The sequence below is a fragment of the Phyllobates terribilis genome, unplaced genomic scaffold, assembly GCF_046119375.1.
Source record: "Phyllobates terribilis strain yellow unplaced genomic scaffold, ASM4611937v1 Scaffold_391__1_contigs__length_1789467, whole genome shotgun sequence".
Taxonomy (NCBI): Eukaryota; Metazoa; Chordata; class Amphibia; order Anura; family Dendrobatidae; genus Phyllobates; species Phyllobates terribilis.
In genome coordinates, this window is record NW_027363151.1 from 1,044,858 (window position 1) to 1,059,841 (window position 14,984).

Sequence of the window (14,984 nt, forward strand, 5' to 3'; positions counted from 1 at the left end):
GAGCGGAGCCGCGCGTGTACGAGGTGTACGGAGCGGAGCCGCGCGTGTACGAGGTGTACGGAGCGGAGCCGCGCGTGTACGAGGTGTACGGAGCGGAGCCGCGCGTGTACGGAGCGGAGCCGCGCGTGTACGAGGTGTACGGAGCGGAGCCGCGCGTGTACGAGGTGTACGGAGCGGAGCCGCGCGTGTACGAGGTGTACGGAGCGGAGCCGCGCGTGTACGAGGTGTACGGAGCGGAGCCGCGCGTGTACGAGGTGTACGGAGCGGAGCCGCGCGTGTACGAGGTGTACGGAGCGTAGCCGCGTGTACGAGGTGTACGGATCGGTGCCGCGTGTGTATGAGGCGAGCGGAGCCGCGTGTGTACGAGGCGTACGGAGCGGAGCCCCGTGAGTACGAGGCGTACGGAGCTGATCCGCGTGTGTACGAGGTGTACGGAGCGGAGCCCCGTGAGTACGAGGCGTACGGAGCGGAGCCACGTGTGTACGAGGCGAGCGGAGCCGCGTGTGTAAGAGGCGTACGGAGTGGAGCCGCGTGTGTACGAGGCGTACGGAGCGGAGCCGCGTGTGTACGAGGCGTACGGAGCGGAGCCCCGTGTGTACGAGGCGTACGGAGCGGAGCCGCGTGTGTATGAGGTGTACGGAGCGAAGCCCCGTGTGTACGAGGCGTACGGAGCGGAGCCGCGTGTGTACGAGGCGTACGGAGCGGAGCCGCGCGTGTACGAGGTGTACGGAGCGGAGCCCTGTGTGTACGAGGTGTACGGAGCGGACCCCTGTGTGTACGAGGTGTACGGAGCGGAGCCGCGTGTGTTCGAGGTGTACGGAGCGAAGCCCCGTGTGTACGAGGCGTACAGAGTGGAGCCGCGTGTGTACGAGGTGTACGGAGCGGAGCCGCGTATGTACGAGGTGTACAGAGCGGAGCCGCGTTTGTACGAGGTGTACGGAGCGGAGCCGCGTGTGTACGAGGTGTACGGAGCGGAGCCGCGAGTGTATGAGGTGTACGGAGTGTAGCCCCGTGTGTGCGAGGCGTACGGAGCGGAGCCGCGCGTTTATGAGGTGTACGGAGCAAAGGTTTTATTCGATAATCTCGTCCTCCCATTTGGATTCTCCAATGAACCAACAGGATTTCACAACTCTCTGAATGATATTTCTCTGATTACATTGGGAGATTTCTTGTGATTTATCTTGATGATATAGAATTTTTCGCCTGATTTGGATTCTCGCCAGGAACATGTCTGTGTAATATTACAAAGATTGAGGGAGAATTCTCTGTTTGCTAAAATTGAGAAATGTATTTTTTTCTGTTGAGAAAATTTCATTCCTGGGTTCATTTTATCGGTTGATGTCAAGGGCAGATATCAAGGTTTGGCCACCGGATTCTAGGAGGGATTTTGAAAACTTGAAAGTGTCTTTTATGTCTGCTCCTGTTCTAATCCAACCCCATCTCCAGGAACTATTCATTGTGGAGGTGGATGCTTCATGGGTCAGAGTAGGGGCCGTTTTATCTCAGGGTTCCAAAAAACTGACCAATTTGCGGTCTTGTGCTTTTTTCTCGAGAAATTTTTCATCTGGTGAAAGAAATTCTGCTGTTGGGAATTGTGAGTTTCTCGCCATTAAATTAGCCTTTAAGGAATAGAGACTTTTTCTGGAGCTGGCAGTTTTAATTGAATCAGCTTAGCTGTTACCTCCTAGACAGGTCAGATGGTCCTTATTTTTCTCTAGATTAAATTTCTCTTCCACTTTTGGGCTGGGGTCCAAGAATGTGAAGACTGACAAACTATCAAACTATTTTAGATCAGTTTCTACTCCTGAACCTCCATTCTCCCTGAGGGCTTTGTGGTTGTGATATCCTCGGATTTGGAAGCTGAGATCCATAAAGTCCAGTTGTTGGCTTCTTCCACCACTTCTGAGTCCAAATTATTTGTAGATCTGTACCTAAGATTGCATCTGTTGCAGGAGTTTCATGATTCCATCCTGAGTGGTCCTCCTTGGGTCACAGCTATGCGGAAAGCTATTACTAAACTTTTTGGTGGTCATCTATGAATAATGATATTAAAGATTTAGTATCCGCTTGTGCAGTTTGTGCATGCACTAAAGTCTGTCATACCTGGCCGGCCAGGGAATATGCTCCATTGCCAATTCCACAAAGACTAGACCCATCTGTCCATGGATATCATTACAGATTTGCCTCTGTCTGGTGGGAAAACTGTTATTTGGGTGGTGGTTGGCTGATGCAGTAAATAGGCTCATTTTGTCAAGGTTACCTGGTGCTGATACACTCTCCAGGTTGTTTATTTGTCATGTTGTGAGATCACATGGAATCCCTGTTAACATTGTGTCTGATAGGGGAGTGCAATTTTTCTTCAAATTCTGAAGAGCTTTTGGTAAAAACAAACTCCTGATTGACTTCTCATTTTCCTGTGCCTACCACCCTGAAACCAATAGTGAGACAGAAAGGACAAATCAATCTTTGGAACAAATGTTATGGTGTTCTTTTGCGGCTCAGGAGAAGGACTAGTCTTCATTACTTCTTGCTGAGTTCGCCTTGAACAGTTTGTTACGGATCCGGGTGGTGGAACCTCTGTGCTGCGGTGCAAGGAGGGACCAGAGGAGCGTAACTAAGTATCTACTCGGCCAAGGTCACACGGGGGCTCAGTCAACTCCGTGAACCAGGGAGGAACCGAGCAGAGGGACCAGGTGTTACTCTGGGACCGACCTTGTACGAGAGCAGGTGACTCCCTCGAGTCAGAGGGCAGGAACTGACCGGTACAGACGGCAAGCAGGCTGACAGGTGGTTCGGGTAGACAAGCAGGCTGATTCGGCTGATAGCCAGACGGGTGCTTTGGGTAGGCAGGCTGGCGGGCACGGCAGGTAAAAGACAGGTGCTTCCAGGTAATCAGGCTGGCGGGCACGACAGGTAACAGGCAGGTGCTTCCAGGTAAGCAGACAAGAAGACACGGCAGGTAACAAGCAGGTGCTTCCAGGTAATCAGGCTGGCGGGCACGACAGATAAAAGGCAGGTTCTTCCAGGTAAGCAGGCGGGCAGACACGGCAGGTAACAAGCAGGTGCTTCCAGGTAAGCGGGCTGGCGGGCACGGCAGGTAACAGGCAAGTGCTTCCAGGTATGCTGGCGGGCAGCGCCCATAGACAGACTGGCGGACTGGCGTGTAGACAGACTGTCGGGCTGGACTGAAGATCAGACTGGCGGACAGGACTGACTTGCAGAGGACCTGAGGGCTGAAGCAAAGTAAGTATCACAGAGCAAGAACCTTGCACGGGCACCTCCATATTGGAGGACGTGCCTTTTATAGGGAAAAGTCCTCCGGCCATAGGCCGGAAACTTTTTAGGACAGTGCGCGGTGCCCCTTTAAGAGGGAGGGAGCGCGCGCCCTAAGCACAGAGCCAGGGAAGCTGCGTGCACCAGCAGCAGCTGCAGGGAGGCCGGAAGACACTGGAGCAGGACCGCGGCGGTAAGGGGGACGGCGTCTCTGCCTGGCAGAGACACCGATGCTACACAGTTCCATCAATCAGTCCACTGAAACCTCACAGTTTATTTGTAATTATGGTTTTCATCCCCATTTTGGTGAATTTTCTAAGATTATTTCTAAATGTCCTGGGGTTGAGGTCGCCATACAGAAAGTTGGGAATGTTACATAGCTACATAAGTTGAAAAAAGACCTAGGTCCATCAGGTTCACCCTTTCTCCACCAATTATACATTTTTCGTCACTAAATTATCCATAACCCACAATGTTATATGTACTGAGGAAATCATCTAGCCCTTTTTTAAAAGTTGTTATATTGTATAATCACCATCGTGCTCTCCAGAGACACCCCGAGCATCGCCTAGGAAGAAAAGAAAATCATAGGCATGCAAGCCACCTTCTCTTTCTTGGTCCTATATTTAAAGATAAATTTCTTACGTTTGCATCACCTTTTTCCAACCAAACTGCGGTGCAGTGAGCGACAGGCAAGGTGAGAGACTTCGCCAAGATATTGCGGCTATGGAGAAAAGATATCAAAGAAAATGGAGTCCATGAATGCTTGCAGATTACTGATGGGCAATTGTAAGAGAAGATCTTATGAAGGAGTCCAAGAGATGAGCAAAAAAGAGAAGTCCCTGAACGAGGACCAAATTTTGTAGTGCAATTTCTGTAACTGTTTATAATTCGCAATAGTGTTTAGACAGATTTTAGGTTTTTCAATTGTTGATAAGTTTACTCTAAATAAATATCAGAAAATTGGAACAACAAAATATTCTGAATCTTTATATTTGCAAAAATAATAATGTTTCAAATTATATGTAGCAGTAAAAGAAAAACTCTTTGATATCATAGAAACAAGAGACAACTAAACATTTTCATTATCAAATTTGAATTCAGGAGGTTAAAATCATAAGAAATGACTCTTTTCATAACATAACCAATATATGTACCCTACCGTTCAAAAGTTTGGGGTCATTTAGAAATGTCATTATTTTTTAAAGAAAAGCACATTTTTTTTCAATGAAGCTAACATCAAATGAATCCGAAATACACTCAATACATTGTTAATGTGGTAAATGACTATTCTAGCTGCAAACGTTTTGTTTTTATTGCACTATCTACATAGGTGTATAGAGGCCCATTTCCAACAACCACCACTCCAGTGTTTTAATGGTACATTGTGTTTGCTAACTGTTTAAGAAGGCTAATGGATGTTTAGAAAGCCCTTGCACAAGTATGTTAGCCCAGCTGAAAACGGTTTGGTTGATTTGAGAAGCTATAAAATTGAGCTAGTTGAGAAACTGAAGCATTACATTTGTTTGTTTTGTGAAACTCTCAAAATGGCCAGAAAAAGAGAACTTTCATGTGAAACTCGACAGTCTATTCTTGTTCTTAGAAATTAAGGCTATTCAATGCGAGAAATTGCCAAGAAACTGAAGATTTCCTACAACAGTGTGTACTACTCCTTTCAGAGGAGAGAACAAACAGGCTCTAACCAGAGTAGAAAGAGAAGTGGGAGGCCCCGCTGCACAACAGAGCAACAAGACAAGTACATTAGTCTCTAGTTTGAGAAATTGACCCCTCACAGCTCCTCAACTGGCTGCTTCATTAAATAGTACACGCAAAACGCCAGTGTCAACGTCTACAGTGAAGAGGCTACTCTGGGATGCTGGCCTTCAGGGCAAAGTGGCAAAGAAAAGCCATATCTGAGACTGGCTAACAAAAAGGAAAATATTAATATGGGCAAAAGAACACAGACATTAGACAGGAAGATTGGAAAAAAGTTTTATGGACAGACGAATCAAAGTTTGAGGTGTTTGGATCACACAGAAGAACATTTGTAAGACACAGAACAACTGAAAAGATGCTGGAAGTGTGCCTGACGCCATCTGTCAAGCATGGTGGAGGTAATGTGATGGTCTGGGGTTGCTTTGGTGCTGGTAAAGTAGGAGATTTGTACAAGGTAAATGGGATTCATACAGAAAAAAAGTACGGAAGTTTGGAAGGGATGCGATTCCTGAACCACTAACATCTACCTCAAATAATAATGTGTTTGAAATAGTCGATGAAGTAGAAGGTATGCCCAACACAACACCAACTTCTGAAGACACCTAATGAAACATCATTTCCCCCCTCCCACCAGACCGTACCAACTAGTCCAGCACCAACCAATGAGACACGCATCCTTAATCAAGATAGGACTCGTAACGTAAGAGGGGCTGCAGGGGGGAGGGAACTTGCCAAAAAGAAAACACTACCACCTCAGGAAATAACTGAAAACCTCACATCTATCTTCAATCTAAGCCATTACTCTCTAAAACCGAATTAAGTCTTTTTGCTAAATAAAGGATTAAAATATGCCCCGTCCACTAGGTTCGATAAATTTGGGGCCTTCATAGGCATCAAACAATTTATGAGGAAATTGGCTAACAAGAAACATTTTTTAAAAAATACACCTGGTACTTATCCAACCCCACCTGACTCTCTTACCAATAACTATAAACACACGGATCTGAGAAAAAAAATCTAACTTTCACCCCTTGAACCAGTATTCCACATCAATGGAAACTTTCCAGAAAAATGTTATAGATGGCAGTTAGTGAGTTAGTGAAAAAAAGTGCTCGAACTTCAAAAACAACCTCACTTGAAAAGAGTGTCAAGCAATTAAAAAACTGCAAAGCAACAATAATATAATTATACGGCCGGCGGATAAGGGAGGGGGAATTGTGATACTTGATTATCACCAATATCACAATGAATTATTAAGACTCCTAAATGACAATCAAGCCCATGAACTTATGACTAGTGACCCTACTCCACTCTACATAAAAGAAATGAAAGCCTTGATCAATATAGGACTCAAAAAGGAATTCTTAAAAAAACATGACTATGAGTATATAAACACTCCATATCCTAGAACGGGCATATTCTATCACTTATCGAAGATCCATAAATACTTAGACAACCGTCCAGGAAGACCCATAATCTCTGGTATTCAGAGCTTGACCTCAAACCTTTCCCGTTATGTGGACAAGCACTTGCATAATCTGGTCCCACTCCTACCATCACACCTTAAGGACACAACACACTGCTTAAGGCTGTTGAATGAGGTTCAATGGAAAAGCCATTATATTCTTGGCACCCTTGACATTACCAGCCTATACACTGTTATCCAACACCAAAATGAGTGTCAAGCAGCTACTCATTTCTTAACCAAACACAGCGGAATGCTTCCGGACCAAATTAACTACATACAGGAATGTATGCTGTTTATTTTAAATCATAGTTCCTTCTGATATGAGGATAACTACTAAACTCAGCGATGGGGGACCGCAATGGAGACCAGGTTCGCACCTAGTTCTGCCAAACTGTACGTGGGGATGTGGGAACTAGCACAATATATCCACACGGAACACTACACGTGAACCTGGTCCTCTTGCGGCGGTTCATTGATGATGTCCTTTTCATTTGGTCAGGCGACCAACCCTCCCTTTCTGAATTCATAGCAGGCATCAGCATAAATTATTTCTTTTTAAACTGTACCTCCACCACTAGTTCATTACAAATTAACCTTTTAGATTTAACTTTCTACAGGAAATACTGTATAAAGTAAATACTTACTTTAGGAAATCCAGAAATCTGGGGATTAGGGTTGCTCCATCCGTAAAAAATCCCTCTATTTCCAGAACTGCCTCCTTTTTTAATACACCTGGCTTTTTTCCATGCAGAAAATGCATGGTTTGCAAAACACTAGGCAGTAGGGAACAAATAACTGTGACTAATGGAACCAACAAATACACTATTAAAGACCATATAACCTGTTGCACTAAAGGCATAATATATGGTCTACAGTGTCCATGCAACAAGCTGTATATAGGGCGCACCATCCGCCAGATGAATACAAGGATAGGCGAGCATTTAAGGAATATTAAAAATAAGTTTGAGGGCCACTCGCCAAGGAATCATTTTATTGAGAAACATGGGGACTCCACATCAAACATCAAAATAATGGGTATTCAAGTGGTACAGAAGTATTGGCAAATGGCAACTTTATTAAACAGATGTCCAGGGCAGAAAGCCAATGGATATTCCAATTGGACACTTTAAGGTCAAAAGGCCTTAACAGTAAAATAGAACTATTCGCCTTCAATTGAACCCAATCATGAAACTGATTAATTGACAGCACCTGTATCCAATCCATCAACATGTGTATAAAAAGCCCACAGACTCTGCACGGACCATCCCTGATGTAGGAAACTGATAGATTTCCGAAACATAGGAAAACTGGTCCTCTGTGACTGCCGTACGGATCCCGACCACGTGACACATATGATTATGCATCACGCAGGTCCTCAAACTTCCAAAGAGGCGGGGACTAGATGCTTCTGTGTGCTGCCCACTACATAGATTTATTATCTCTGGAGAATACATACCAGCGGAACTAAAGTAACACCACCATATGGCTACCACCCGTGCCTTCCCCAGGAGTACCATTGAGTGTCTAGCTTCGACCCCCCAACAGCAAACAACTCGAGGCATACATGAGCCAGCACGGTACATTAAAGCTACCACGATCTTACTATCTACTGTAACATACCTGGCGGCGTCCTTGCATGGTGGTCCATCTCCCACTGTGCAAGAGCGCGCACTTGATCTCCAGTCCAGAATGTCTCTCTGGCTTCCCTCCTTGCTGTCTGTTTGTCTGTTTTGGCTGCATAGGGCGACGCCCGCTGAACTTCCTGTTTCTTGTACCTGCTGCGGACACGCCCCTGTTGCACCTTCAGCCTATTGCTGTCCTTCTTTGGGTATTTATACCACCTTCTTCCTCAAGATGGCGCCTGAGCATTGTTTCTTGTCAGTTGGCTTTTTGTCTCTGACATGCCAGGTCCTATCCTGTTTTCCTGCCTGTTTTCCAGTTCTGTGTCTGAACTGTGGTCTGTTCTTGTGAACACGCTTCTTGCCTGTTCTTTCGCCTTCTAGGGGCCGTATTCCTAGATCTGCCTGTCTGTGCCTTGCGGTATCTGTTCCCATCTGAACAGAGTCCTGTTTGTGTCTCTGCCTTTCGGTATCTGTTCCCGTCTGAACAGAGTCCTGTTTGTGTCTCTGCCTTGCGGTATCTGTTCCCGTCTGAACAGAGTCCTGTTTGTGTCCCTGCCTTGCGGTATCTGTTCCCGTCTGAACAGAGTCCTGTTTGTGTCTCTGCCTTTCGGTATCTGTTCCCGTCTGAACAGAGTCCTGTTTGTGTTCCTGCCTTGCTGTCTCTGTCTCTGTTCCCGTTCCTCTGTTCCCTGTTGTCTGTGCCTCGTTTCTACTTTAACCTTGTCTCCCTTTTCCCTCTATGTCTGTTTTCTGCGTCTTTCTGCAGAGTCTGAACTCGCTCCTAAATTCCTTCTCGTCGTCTCTGTACCTCTGTTGTGAATTCAGTGTACGCTCGCTACTTCTATGTAAGTACTGTGCGTGCTTCTGGTTCTGCCTTTCCTTCTCCGTCTGTTTTTTGTGAACAGAGTCCTATCCCCTTGCCTTGTTTACCGCTCTGCGGTGTCCGCTCTGCTCCTGCTTAGCTTGCCGCTCTTGCGGTTTCTGCTCTGCTCCTGCCTTGTTTACCGCTCTGCGGTGTCCGCTCTGCTCCTCCTTAGCTTGCCGCTCTTGCGGTTTTCACTCTGCTCTTGCCTTGCTTGCCGCTCCTGCGGTTTCTGCTCTGCTCTTATCTTGCTTACTGCTTCTGCGGTTTCCGCCCTGCCCTGCTTCTGCCCGCTGCTCCGGCAGTCCTGTCCTGCCCTGCTTGTGCTCGCTGCTCCTGCAGCCCCGTCCTGCTCTGTTCTTGCCCACCGCTTCGGGCGTTCCCTCTCTGCTGTGGTTGTCTACCGCATCTGCGGTTCTGTGACCCAGTCTGTACTGGGTCTTAACCTCTCTGTACTCCAGCCCGTCCTTTCGGCCAGTACCTCCCTGCCTGCATACTCGCCTGTATCCACCCATCTGCATACCTGCTGTGTTTGCTTACATCCACCAGTCTGTGCCAGCCTAACCTGCCTGTTCCAGTAATCCCAGCGTGGGTCAACCCCCGTGTCCGGAGTTTGACCTGGAGTAGCACCTGGTCCCTCTGCCCGGTTTCTCCCTGGTGCACTGGCGTCGTATGCCGTCGTGCCACCTTGGTCGGATCGGCCAGATATTTAGTCACGCCCCTCCAGGCACTCTCCGGTCCATGGTCCAGTGGAACCACAACACCCGCACACGCCAGTCAGTCCGGGCGTGTGCATAACATCTACTAATGCCAGCAGCAACAAGACGCAAACCTAGCCGCGCAGCCACCACGTACCTCTGAATTAATGGTGAGTGTCCCAACTCTGTACCTCACGTAGTACTTACCCTAAGGCACCTTACGGAGTATAATCAATGCCTGACACTACTGACCAGCAGGGCCGGCCCGAGAGATTACGGCGCCCTAGGCGAAACTATTTTGTTGCGCCCCTACTATTCTTGGCAGTAGATGAAATTTGGGATATAAATTTAGGAGCAAAATAAACCACAACAACAATGATTAATTAACTCTCTCCTAACTCTTTAATCTTCTGAGAAGTTGTATAGGACAAATATATACAAAGTAATCAATAACACAAAACAAAAACGACCATAGGTAATTAAAATTTTTGTTTCCTTGCCTTTTTTTTTTAAAAGGATGACACTAAGTCACCGAGATTAATTTGTTTAGCAAATTCAGATTCTATCGAAATTGTTGCCAACCCAACCAACCTCTCTTGCGTCATATTTGCCCTTAAATATGTTTTAATTAGCTTTAGTTTTGAGAAGCTTCTCTCTCCTGGGGCCACGGACACAGGCAGAGTCAAAAGAATTCTTAGAGCCACCACCAGGTTGGGGACACTTTCTTTCAAGTCAGATTTAAGCAAAAGTTCAAGAACGTCTTTTGGTGATGAATCTTCGGAACATGTCTTGACATTACCTGCAGTTCATCACATAGCTCTATGGCATCGATGTCTTTTACTTCGTTGTGTGTAAGAGACTTTTCTAGAGCTTTACACTTATCTAGATCAAATTTGCTTGGTTTTCCCTCAAGTGAACGTATGTGGTACAAAAATCCAAATTTCAATTCCATTTCTTTCAGCTGAGTGAACCGCTCATCAGCTGAATTTATAGCAGTATCTAAGATCGCAAAGTAAAAGTTAATTTTGAAACTCTGTTTCTCATCTCTTATTGGCTCATCTTTCCCTTCATAAGAGAACTGTCTGATTTTTTTCTTTAAACGTTTTGGCGCAGAACTTGACTCAAAATTAGCAGGTATGCCAAGCTCTTCTGCGATTTCCCTCGCATCAACTAACAGCTTCTCAAACTCTTCATCGCTTCTTAATGATTGCAGATATTTCTTTGTTTTGTCAAGGTGTTGAGAAGCAGCAGCTAAATCGAATTCTTGTGACTGAAGTAACTTACTTGTCAAATTGATTTCGTACAAAATGTTGAACCATACTAGAACAGATGTAACCAAAGAAAAGGTTCCAACTTGTTTAGCAAGACCTTGAGCTTCTAGCCGGGAGACATTTCCAGAGCTTCCTGTGAGACTAATATTTTCTGCTATGTCCATTAGGGCATCATGGACTTCGCTCAATTGGTAACGGAGGGGGGCCAGAGCATCAATTCTACTTTCCCACCTTGTTTCGCTTAGAGGTTTTAGAGTCAGAGATGGCAAATGACGCACGAGTACTTCCCAACGCTGAGTTGACGAAGAGAAAAATACGCAGAGATTTTGAACTAACAGGAAAAAAGTTGTCGCTCCAAAACAACATTTAGCGGCATCGTTGACGACTAAGTTTAGAGAATGGGAGCTGCAAGGCACAAAGAATGCACGTGGGTTTATGTCCAAAATTCGTCTTTGTAGTCCAATGTTTTTTCCCTTCATGTTGCTCCCATTGTCGTAGCCTTGTCCTCGTAAGTTGTCCACAGAGAGCGACAGTTCTTCAAATTTGTTCAAGACAGCGGCTGTCAAACCACCTCCAGTTGTATCAGAAACAGGAATGAATCCCAAGAAGTGCTCTTTAATTTCAAACTTTTTGTCTTCTGATGTGGAAACAAACCGAACAATGATAGTCATTTGTTCAACATGAGACGCGTCAGAAGTAGAGATGAGCGTTGTTCTACTCGAACTGTTCGCCAATCTCAAATTCGAGCTGTTTTGGGCGGTGTTCGAGCCGTTCGGCGAACACGAACAATTTGAGAAAAATTCGGCTGTTCGAGGTTATGTTCGATAACTGTTCGTGCACCAAAATCATAACTGGATTTTTTCTCAGTAATGATGAAAATTAATGTTAATACGCAGTTTGAGTGTACAGCGGGGTGGGGGGAGGGGCAGGGGATGGATCTCTGCAGGAACAATGAAGATCTCCATTTTTTTTTCTCTTTCCCGCATTTACAGTGGGGAGGTGCAATCTGTCAGCCTATCAGCAGCGCACACACGGAGCGAAGTGCTTTTTTTCACACAAGCAAGGGCATGTGTCATTGGCAGTGTATGTCACATGTCCTTGCCCTATAAGACCAAGCCATTTTCCCCGTCGCCACCATTTTCTCACTGCTGCAGCTGCGTGTTAGACGGCACCGCTGTTGCTGTGTGCGCTATACCTTGTTAATTTCAAGCCAATTTTCGCACAAATATACAGATAGCTTGGGAGTAGGGAATAGTTGTGATTGCAGTCCTTTTAAGGACTAGGTTACAGCATTTCCTATGACTTTTATCAGGGAGGTCTGTGCTCTTAAATAGATCGGTTGTGGGAGTAAAGACTAATTGTAATTGCAGTCCTTTTCAGGACTAGGTTACATGAGTTCCTATCAGTTTTTGCCAGGCAGGTCTGTGCCAGTGCTGTGCAAGTTTTTTTCACAGCATTTGGCTGAATCTAGCAAAGCTAATCCTTTTTGGCCTATTGCAGAGTGTGTTAGTCAGTGGAGTAGCCTATCTGTGTTGCAAGATATACCACCTGTGTATAGAATACCAATTTTTTTACTGCACCTAGTGAAGTAAAATCTTTTGGGCATAGCATCATTCTATTAGTCCATCTATACTGACCTCCATCAGGTTGCAAATTAAAACTAATTTTTATCTGCATCTACAGTACCTCTGAAAAAATATTTGGGCTTCTAGCAGTGTGTGGGACTTGTTCTATTAGTCCATCTATACTGACCTCCATCAGGTTGCAAACTGAATATATTTTTTTCTGCATCTACCTCTGAAAAAATATTGGGCTTCTAGCTGTGTGTGGGTCTTGTTCTATTAATCCATCTATACTGACCTCCATCAGGTTGCAAACTGAATATATTTTTTTCTGCATCTACCTCTGAAAAAATATTTGGCCTTCTAGTAGTGTGTCGGACTTTCTCTATTAGTCCATCTATACTGACCTCCATCAGGTTGCAAATTAAAACTAATTTTTATCTGCATCTACAGTACCTCTGAAAAAATATTTGGGCTTCTAGCAGTGTGTGGGACTTGTTCTATTAGTCCATCTATACTGACCTCCATCAGGTTGCAAACTGAATATATTTTTTTCTGCATCTACCTCTGAAAAAATATTGGGCTTCTAGCTGTGTGTGGGTCTTGTTCTATTAATCCATCTATACTGACCTCCATCAGGTTGCAAACTGAATATATTTTTTTCTGCATCTACCTCTGAAAAAATATTTGGCCTTCTAGTAGTGTGTCGGACTTTCTCTATTAGTCCATCTATACTGACCTCCATCAGGTTGCAAATTAAAACTAATTTTTATCTGCATCTACAGTACCTCTGAAAAAATATTCGGGCTTCTAGCAGTGTGTGGGACTTGTTCTATTAGTCCATCTATACTGACCTCCATCAGGTTGCAAACTGAATATAGTTTTTTCTGCATCTACCTCTGAAAAAATATTGGGCTTCTAGCTGTGTGTGGGTCTTGTTCTATTAATCCATCTATATTGACCTCCATCAGGTTGCAAACTGAATATATTTTTTTCTGCATCTACCTCTGAAAAAATATTTGGCCTTCTAGTAGTGTGTCGGACTTTCTCTATTAGTCCATCTATACTGACCTCCATCAGGTTGCAAATTCAAAATAATTTTTTTCTGCATCTAACCCAGCCAATAGTTTTGGCCTAATACCACAGTTTGGCCACTCAGCTCTGCTCGGTTACCATCCATTGTTTTTTTGTGCAAACAACTCCAGAGTTGTGAATTAGTTAACCACCAAAATGAGTGGAAAAAGGCCTGCTGCTGGTGGAAAGGGGAATAGGCGTGTTGGGAAGGGGAAAAAAGGTTGTGTCCGTGGGGTAGGTGTTAAAGCAACAGTAACATCTGCAGAAGAAAGACCATCTTCCAGCCAAACTAAAATGTCTACTTCTTTTAGCGGACAATGTGATAAGATCCCTTTCTTACGGCCACGCCAATCGCTACAAATTCCAGATGAGGCACAAAAACAGCAGGTGCTTCAACGGATATCAAGTGCTCCTTTAAGTGGGCTCTCCTCCACATCAACTTCAACATCACAAATACTCCAGTCCTCAAAGGTGTCACCCAAATCGCACTTGCTTCCTCACAGCTCCAAAATCTCCAGCTGCCCGTCTGAGTATGAGGTAGAACAGATGGTTGAGTCTGCAGAGCTGTTTACTCATACTATAGCCTGGGAATCAGAGGTCGACTCCAGCGCTTCTGTGAATCCAGACGAGGAAATGATCTGCACTGATGCCCAGAATCTTTATGAGTCGGATCCAGGACCAGACGCAGAAGGTTCTGACCATAATGTAGACCCTCATTCCCAAACTGTAACTCCTGTTGGTGGAGACAATGAGGAAGACGATGATAAGACTCAAATACCTGATTGGAGCGACAACTTTAGTTTTTTGTCAGGGCAGGAACAGGTTGGCTCTGAGGACGACGGGTGTGATAACGCACAGGGTGATGATGATGAGGTCGGAGATCCCACTTACTGTCAACCCACAGTCAGCCAAGAGATGAGGTCAGCAGAGGAGGTGGAGGAAGATGCTAGTGACGACGAGGTCAGGTTGCGCCTTCCTGGACAGAGACGTAGTACTGGAAGCACGTCAACAACTGCATCCTCAAACACAACTCTGCCTCTCACCACAAGTCGTGGTGGCTCTTCAGGTCGCATGGGTGCTAAGCCTTGCATAGCCTGGGCATTTTTTCAGATCGATAAAGATGACCCAACTCGTGTTATCTGTAACATTTGTCAGCAAAAGCTAAGTAGAGGCCAAAAAATACATAGTTTGAGTACTTCATGCATGAACCGGCACATGGACATGAAGCATAAGTTGCAGTGGGAAGCTCAGTGTGCTACAATGCGGCCTAGCCGGCCGGGCCAACCACCGTCTGCCATATCTTGTGCATCCGCGGCCTCTTCATCCTCTGTGACTGGGGGGACAGCAGTCACACCTGTTTTGGGGCGCAGACCTGCCACCTCTTTACCCGCAACAGCCAGCGTGATTGGCAGGTCATCATTTTCTTTGGAGGTGGTAA

At 45.5% G+C, this 14,984-nt stretch overlaps 1 protein-coding gene across 1 annotated transcript in view; it reads right to left on the minus strand.

The window, feature by feature from the left end:
• LOC141224344 (uncharacterized) overlaps nucleotides 1-14,984 on the minus strand; it is an 859,055-nt gene that overhangs the window by 354,189 nt on the left and 489,882 nt on the right. The window lies entirely within an intron of this gene.